General features: G+C 49.3%; 1 protein-coding gene across 4 annotated transcripts in view; it reads right to left on the reverse strand.

Annotated features, from left to right (window-relative positions):
- Positions 1 to 8,197, reverse strand: part of znf800a (zinc finger protein 800a) — a 136,737-nt gene extending 128,540 nt beyond the window's left edge. The window contains exons 1-2 of one of the 4 annotated variants that reach the window (XM_063058171.1): positions 7,956 to 8,197; positions 2,534 to 2,634 (exon numbers count right to left, since the gene is read on the reverse strand). The gene's annotated coding sequence lies outside the window, so the exon portion shown is untranslated. Of the gene's footprint in view, positions 1 to 2,533; positions 2,635 to 6,456; positions 6,553 to 7,955 lie in introns of those variants that run through there. The other 3 variants (XM_063058173.1, XM_063058172.1, XM_063058174.1) reach the window with 3 other exon arrangements.
- Between the last annotated feature and the right edge of the window lie 688 nt (positions 8,198 to 8,885).

Below are 8,885 nucleotides of genomic sequence, written 5' to 3' on the forward strand. Positions count from 1 at the left end.
TGAAAAGAGGAATAAACAATCAGATTAGGTCAGGATGGGAGCTAATTGGACAGGGCAGAGAACAGAGTGGATCCAAGAAGGAAGAAAGGAGGGAATAGCTGGGAGGGGTGTACAGGGAAGAAGTGGCTCAGGGAACAGGAGGCAAGAAGATGGTACACAGCCAACGGAAGACTGTGCAAGGAGCAAGAACTAGGTATAATTTATGACAGGGGCCCCCAACCATTATTGCACCATAGACCGGTTTAATATTGACAATATTCTTGCGGACCGGGGGGGGGGGTTTCAAGTAGGGTTAAATTCACCTCAACATGTCTTTTACAGTTAGGGTTGCCAACTTTCTCACTCCCAAATAAGGGACAAAAGTAGCAGTCAAATATGGGACACTTCTGTTTACCCCGAGAAAGACTACCATGACCATGAAGCCTTGTGCTGCCTGTGTGCGCATGCGTGACAATTTTTTTTCCCACAAATCGGTTTTGGCTTAATCTTCCCAACTACACTGTACATACATTATTTCTACTTTATGTATGCTGTGTATTTATCATATCATTCCTGCTTTTACTATATGTTAGTGTTATTTTAGGTTTGATGTGTTATTTGGTATGATTTGGTAGGTTATGTTTTGGGTCTGGGAACGCTCAAAAATTTTTCCCATATAAATTGATGGTAATTGCTTCTTCACTTTACACCATTTTGGCACGAAAGGTTTCATAGGAACGCTCTATCTCAGTGGGGGAAATACGGGTCAAGGGTGGTCCCGTATGGGACAAACCAATTTAGCCCAGTATACAGGATGCCCCAGCAAATACAGGACAGTTGGACCTATGTTCAAGTTCAACAGTGAGTGACAGGGAATGAGGAAAGGTGCAGCTGACTCATATCGTTTCCTCGCGGCCCGGTAGCACATGCTTTGCAGCCCGGTACCGGTCCGCGGCCCAGTGGTTGGGGACCGCTGGTTTATGAGGCAAAGCTTGTCGTTCAACCCATTATTAGATTAGATTATGAGAACACTCAGTCCTCGTTTATTGTCATTTAGAAATGCATGCATTAAAAAATGATACAATGTTCTTCCAGAATGATAGCACAAGAAACACAGGACAAACCAAGACTAAAACTGTCAAAACCACATATAGTTACAAAAGTGCAAAGCAATACTGTAATTTGATAAACAGCAGACCATGGGCACGGTTAAAAAAAAGTCTCAAAGTCCCGATAGCCTCATCATCTCACACAGACCGTAGAAGGGAGAAATTTCCACAGTCAAGAAAGCTAGCCAGCCAGGTCACACCTTTTAGCCTACCTGTATGTTACCCAACAGGTCACATCCAACACTCAAGCAATGAGGTGTCCTTCCTTCACCTTCTCAGGCACTGAGTCCTAGATCTTCAGAGTTCTCTAACATTTCCCTATCTGCCTTCCCTCAGCCCCCCAGCTAAAGAAAGTACAATCCTTCAACTTATTCTATGTAGGCTTCTTAATTTTAAAGCACCTTGTTAAGTCTTCCACCAGCTTCCTATATTCCACAGAAAACAAGCCAATCTTAACAGATTTTTCCACTTGTCCAGCACAAACCAGTCTTGGCAACATATTTGTAAATGTCCCTTCTAGCACAACTGTATTTTTTGTAATATCAGGATCAGAACTGTCCATATATTTAAGCTGTGGCCTAACAGGTGCTATATGAAGCTCCAGCATGGCCTCACTGCTCTAACCTTCATTAAAGGAAAACATTACACATCATTTTAACCACTTCTTAACTTAATTGCTAATCAGCAATCTAAAGATAAAGCTCCAGGGCCATCCTGCTTCGTTGCACCACCCAGTACCGTGCTGTTCACTCAGGGGTGCAAGGTACCAACATCTCTTACCACTTTGTGTTCTAATGTAGGTGGGAGGGATTAGTGTTTGGGTGCTTTTGATTTGCTTTTTAGCTGCTCCGTCACAACACTGTGGGCCAAGTGGCCTGTTCCTGAGCTGTACTCTTCCAGTTATTTTCCAACTACTACAGCACCTGCCACCCTTTAATGACATGTTATGCCAGTCTGTAACAGCTTGGTTTCAGTTTGCATAGTCCCTTCCTTGTTGCACCATCCAAAAGTACGACTTCACTTCTCTGGATTAAATTCTCCTTAACACTTTTCTGCCCATCCGACGCAAACATTGTACTGTACTGCGGTATGAACACCTGCTCTGCACTAACAATCACATCAAGTATTTCTACTGTCTGCAAACTTCCACTGCATTTAAGTCCAAATCTGAAACCTACATCATTAAGAGCAACGGGCTTGTATGAACCCCGTGGTACCACATTGGTAACAGTCTTTGTCAGTAAAACACCCATCAACCATAACCCTGCTTTCCTGGTTTAGGCCACTTTGGGATAAAAATCTACAGCTGTCCCTTGGTCTGTTTGACCAGGTTGTCACATGGAACCTTTTCAAAAGCCTTGCTAAAATCCACGAGGATTACGTCAAATATATCGCCCTTATTAATCCACTTTTTAACCCCCTCAAAGAAAAGGTAAGTCACTCACCACAGGAAAACCGTGATAGTCCTGGAGAGGGTGCAGAGGAGATTCACCTGGGATGGAGTGTTTTAGTCAGGAGGAGAGACTGGAGAGATTGCTCTGTTTTCCTGCAGCAGAGGAGGTTAAGAAAGAACATGATTGAGGTATAGATGAATATAGGTAGCAGAGATTGCAGGAAACTATTCCCCACAAGAGAGGCAGATAAAACTAGGAGACTTGGATTTAGGGAATGGGGTAAGAGATTTCGAGGGGATCTGAGGAGAGCCTTTTTTCATCTAGAGAGGGGTAACTCCTTGGAACACGCTGCCTGAGAAGGAGGGGAAGCAGAGTCACTGACTGCATCTAAGAAATGGCTAGGTGAACTCTTGAGCTACTGAGGTGAAAAAGGCAATATAGCAAGTGCTGGAAGATGAGATTAATTACAGACTGGCCCGTGGAGGACCAAATGGCCCGTTTCCCTGTTGTACAACTCTGTAACTAGGTTAGTCAGACACAGAAACTTTCCTTGACAAAGGAACAGCCACGTTGTTTCTCCCTGATTAATCTGGGCCTTTCTAACTGAAGGTTTCAATAATTTTCCCACTACCAGAGGTAAACTAAATAGCTTGCCATCACTTGATTTATCTTGCTCCTCCCTGTTTAAACAGTGGTGTAACATTTGCGATCCTCTAACCCACTGGCACTGCTCCTGTGGCCAGAAAAGAATGAAATGCTACTGTGAGAACCTCCATAATTTCCTCTGATTCTGACAAGAGGCCAAAATATATTTCTTCTAGCTCAGTGATTTATCCATCTTCAAAGATGGCAAACCCATACTCTGACTATGGTTATCTGTACTAATACTTCCCACTGTTTGCTTGGTTATGACATCAGTATTACCCACTTCTTCTGCATTAAGAACTACAACCACGATCTGTCCGTCCACACTGGTTACCGTAGTAGTTCCTGACAGGTTTCATTTCCTTTCATTCTTTCCTTCGCTATTCTCCACTTCTATGCTTGTAAGGTTTGAACTTTCTTTAATATTACATGCCAACACATTCCATACCCTCCTTCATTCTCCTACAATTGCCTTTCAGTCTTTCTGGTGTATTTGGACAGTATCTGACACAAACTTCCCTCCAGATAATAAGTCCTACCCGTTCTCTGTGGCAATATGTACACCCTGAGCCCTCACACACACACCATTGCTTCAAGAATGATTTACCTTCAGGTCGCTGTTCCCAATACACTCTTGTTAAAATTACTAAAAACATTAAGAAAAACTTGACCTTATCCTAATATTGAATCTTTACCTTTATCTTATATTGTTCTTTGCCCACAACTTGCTGAAACTCAATAAATTATGACGACGACCGCAAGAATGTTCTTCCAACACCCAGTTTCATTCCTGAGAACTACACACACGGCTTCCCCAATAAAACGGGTTATCATCCATTGCTTATTAAACTATTCCAGAGTGCAATTCAGGAATTCAGTATCTACACCTATCATATGACAGAAGCCAATTAAAATTAGGTTATCAGAAAGCAAGCACCCAAGAGTGAGCATCACTAAGGACCTGCCCTGGTCCAACAACCTTGATGCCACGGCCAACGCTGTACAACAGCACCTACATTTCTTCCAGAAGCCAAATAAGTTCAGCATATCCGCTTTACCTCGCCCATTTACATAGGCACCACAACATTTGGATGCAACACAGTTTACATTGGGACTGGAGGTGACGTGAATGGGAGGGCGGGAGTGTAGGTAGGAAGCAACTGAAGGAAATGGAAGGGGGGCCTCGACACTGGGGGGGTCTACATGGGGGGGCCTCGACACGGGGGGGGTCTTGACACGGGGGGGGGAATCTCAACGGAGTGGTCTCAACACGGGGGAGGAGGGAGACTCGACACGGGGGGGGAGGGAGACTCGACACGGGGGGTCTCCACGGGGTGGTCTCAACGCGGGGGGGGAGGAAGACTCGACACGGGGGGGTCTCTACATGGGGGGTCTCGACACGGGGGGGTCTCGACACAGGGGGGGGAATCTCGACACAGGGGGGGGAATCTCGACACAGGGGGGGGAATCTCGACGGGGTGGTCTCAACACGGGGGAGGAGGGAGACTCGACACAGGGGGGAGGGAGACTCGACACGGGGGGTCTCCACGGGGTGGTCTCAACACGGTGGGGGAGGAAGACTCGACACGGGGGGGTCTCTACAGGGGGGGTCTCGACACGGGGGGGGGACACTCTCCACGGCGGGGGGAACTCTACTGTCGTGACAGGAAGGTGCTGTTCTTTAGAGATGATGATGAGGCAGAGCAGCAGGCATCAGATCAGTTTTGGAGCAACGGCGGCATGAAAGAAACTCACTGTGAAAGGGGAGGGCAAGCGTGGTTCATGGAGTACAGGAACTGGGTGATGTTGGAATGACGAGAATCGGCATTGAATTGAGTTTTATGAATTGAAGGGAATGGTGAGGGAAAATAGGAGATGAAGGTAGTTGGGTGACGCAGAAACGGAGAAATTGTGCACAGAACCAGCTAATTACGGATGCAGGTTGGGGAGACAGGAAAGGTGTGGACATTTTATAGAAGGGTTTTGGAAAGAGGCATTGGGGAGAGAGGGTCACTGATTGCGGGCTGGAGGAAAGGCACAGATAGGGAAGGTGGAAACTGAAGAGAGGGGGAGTAAGTGCTACAAATGTGGGTTTGGGGGAGGACAGTGGCCTGCCAAGGTCTTGGGTATGAGACTGGACAGTCAGATTGGAAGAAGGAGCAGTGGAAGGGGTTGTGAAAGGGCAAGAGTGGGGGCAAGAGGAGGTAGAAAGCAGAGTCAGAAGAGTTTTGAGGACACCGGAGATCGAAGAGGGTGCCAAGGATTGGAGAGGGGCGGGAGGGATGGGTCACGGCCAAGGATGGTGCAGGTCAAAGGCAGAGTGATTCAAACCCAGAGGTGTCAAGGCCAGGAGGAAAGGAGGAAATGTGGGGGGACGTGAGGTGGAGACAGAGTTGGACACAGTTGTGGCAGAAGATAAGGATTCAAGGATGGGGGGGGGGCAGATGAGAACATAGGGACAAGACCTGGAGTGCTAAAAACTATGACAGTTAAGGTAGTTCAACAGTGAAACAGCAGAGTGTTCAACATTGGGTGTGGGGAGACAAAGTTGATGAAGAAAGCATCGGGTAGTGTTTGGACAAGGTCAGGGGTAAAGCATTGGGGTAAACAGAAAGGTAGAGTCGGATAGCAAAGGGTGAAGGAGAAATGGGGTGTAAGTATGTAGAATTGGGTGTAAGTGGTGATTGTTTTGTATGGGAAAGGTTTCAGGGGAAGGAGAGATGGGATTCTCTTAGGTGGGCATCTTAGTGGACTTTGCCTTTGAGCCATAGGCACGTTTTCATGCTATATCAAGAGATACCGAGAGAAAGGGTGGGGTTAGGAGTGTTTGTGAGAGAATGAAAGGGTCCCAGGGGTGACGTATTGGGCGGGGAGCACGAGAAGGGGTGAAAGGTGAGGGTTGAAGTGGAGGGAATGGAAAACGGAGAGATGTCGAAGAGGATTGGAGAGATGGACTGTGTTGGAGATGCCTGGGGAAAGGGGAGAGAGGCGCGGGATGGGGTCGTCTTGGGGAGAGAGGTGGCGTCAATCGCGTTGGGCAGGGAGGAGAGGTGTCAGATTGTGTCGGGGAGGGAAGCGGGATTTGGGGTAGTGTTGACAAGGGAGGCGGGGTGTGGGGTCGTTTTGGACGGGGGGGGTGCTCTTGCTGGGGGGGTGGGGAACAACAGGCGAAAGTCGGCTGTTGCCCGTGCTCCACACAGACGGGCCGGGCCGTGTGGCGCAACGGTAAACCGGCGGGTCGTGAGAAGAGAGCACGGGTCCGGGCGCTCCTCTCCGCCGCTACGGGAGCATTTCGCTTTCTTAAAAGAGAAAACCCAGCGCCACCCCACCGGAAACTTTATCAGCACTGTCCCCGGCCCTCGGTGCGCGTCCTCGCCGATGCCGGTGCTATCGCGGCCGGCTAAAGTTTGGAAAAGGCCGCCCGTGCGGCCACCCCCTTTTCCTGGTCGGCTCCGGGAGCGCAGGGAGCCGGTCGTGGGATCCCAAGCCCTACAGCAGCCGACCGGAGATGGGACGGAGGACCAGGTGTCTGCGGGCGAGTAGGGCGCCGCCAGGGTGCAGGGCAAACAGCGGCCGTGCCGTCAGTCTCCAGCCGGCCACGGCTTCTCTTCGCCAGCCGCCGTGCAGGACAGCTCCGAGGGTGCGCAAGGCCACGGCCCGGGTGCGCAGCTTCGACACGCAAACATTTCCGTGCCTTATCCGAAGCTCCGTCTCTTCGCCACCGCCCGGACGCGTACAACAGCCTCCCTTCTCTCTTTTTTCTTGCCTATGGCACGATTTGCATCGCCCTATTATCCAAAGGGACACAGAGGCAGGAGGAGGAGAAGGGGGGAGAAACGGTCTTTAAGAGCTACTTTGGCAACCAAAAAAGAGAGGGTAGGACTTGAATTTGGACCATTAAAAAGAGCAGATTAACTTGATCAAAGGCACAATTGAAGGCGACAAAAACGTAAAGGTGTTGAGTGTGCGCCTAATGGTGCTCTCCGCCTGTAGCCCCTTCGCCAGTGTGTCTGTGGCGCAAAGACAGTAAGATGGGGACACAAGACACGATGCACACAGCAGGCAGAAAAAAAACTGATGCAGGGAAAAATAAACAGCCCGACATCCAAAGAGGGCCAGGGGAAATCCAACCGGCTTTCTTGTATTTTTTTACATTTGTCACAACGTTTAATTTTTTTTTACCTTTTCCCCCTTAAAAGAAAGACGTTTGCTACCACGGTCGCCAGGCTGCCGATGCTGGGCTGATTGCCCGTGCCAAAGCGCTGTCCAGAGCCCTCAGAGCGGCTCCAAAAGCAGCAGCCTGGCGCACAGAACCGGGGTCACCCCTTCCGCCTTTACGCGCCTATCAAAGCCCCGGGGCTTGGGAAGCTAACGCGGAGACAAGATTGCGTGCGCCGTGCTCTTTGTGTTTAAATATAAATTCAAGCCCGGCATTATTTTCCATTTTTTTTCAATACTGCACAAAAAGGCCAGAATGTTTTTTCTTCCTTTCTATAAACAGTGAGCTTTCCTGCTCGCCTCTCCGAAGCAAATCCACTTTTTTCAGCAACGCGTAAATATACATTGCAAACACGGTCTCGCGTAGATGCCTTTAGATTTTAATTCGTAAAGCAGCCCGGCGGCCGCGCACCGGGATAGCGGGTGCCGGGCTCGCCTCCTTCTTCCCATTGCCCCTGCCCCACTGCCCTGGGCAGGAGACCAGCCCGGGGGGCGCCATTTTCTGCCAGCACGGAAATGCACAGCTCCAACAACTTCAAGCGATTCGCGGCGCGCAAACGAGAAAGAGCCCCCTCCGGCCCCCGCAGCCCAGCTTTCGCTGAGCCCTCACCTGGCAGGCGGCGGCGGCGGCCCGACTCTGTGCGGCTCGGCTCACTCCCGGGCCCCACTGCCCCGAGGAGACGCTGTCTGTCGGCGCACTGCTTGGGCGGGGTGCTGCTGGACCGACCACCGGCGCTTTTGTCCCCTCTCCTTTCTCCGTGCGATGTCCGTAGCGAACGATGAAGACAGGGAGAGAGAGAGAGAGATACCCCTCCACTGGCACACACGCTTGACTCTAAAGTGTGCTGCGCTCCTCTGGAGGGATGAGGGTAACACACTACTGAGTGAGTACGCGCGTGTGTATTTGGAGCCAGGAGAGTCCCGTCTGTCAGCGGATTCGGAGAGTACGACTGGCTGGAGACTGAGGGACTGCTACCGGGGGCTGTTGTAACCTTTTGTCCCGCACACACAATCACCACTGCTCTGTAACCTTGCCTTGCGTAAAAAAAATTAGGGATGTGAGATCAGAAATCTGTAACAGTGGGGCAGACGAGCGGGCAGTTGTAGTGCATAGAATGGTTCATTTTTATAAATGACCCCAGGTCGAGGGCACTGTTTCATTTCCCCATTTGTACAGCGATCTTTTGAATCCTTTACTGTCAACACTAGTTTCATATTTTTTTGAATGTCCATCAGATCCCAAAGATGTGGCTTAAGTTTTGCTTTGTTTTTTACAACTTGTAACAAACACAATTAGGAATATCCCCTCGTATCATTTTGGGGCTATTCTGTTCTGTTTTCATTTACGAGTGAGCATTTGGAGATTTTTCAAAAGGGTTGATGTTTGAAGCTTTGGAATTGAATGTGCTTACAGTCTGATCCGTTTATTTCAGAATTGGAACCCGCTCGTCTTTGCGGTTCTCGCCAAAAAGTCACTCACTTCAAAACTGATGGCTTTGAGGTTTTTCTCAAAATCATGGACTGCTGTTGAATTGGATAC

The sequence above is a fragment of the Mobula hypostoma genome, chromosome 9 (assembly GCF_963921235.1).
Source record: "Mobula hypostoma chromosome 9, sMobHyp1.1, whole genome shotgun sequence".
Taxonomy (NCBI): domain Eukaryota; kingdom Metazoa; phylum Chordata; class Chondrichthyes; order Myliobatiformes; family Myliobatidae; genus Mobula; species Mobula hypostoma.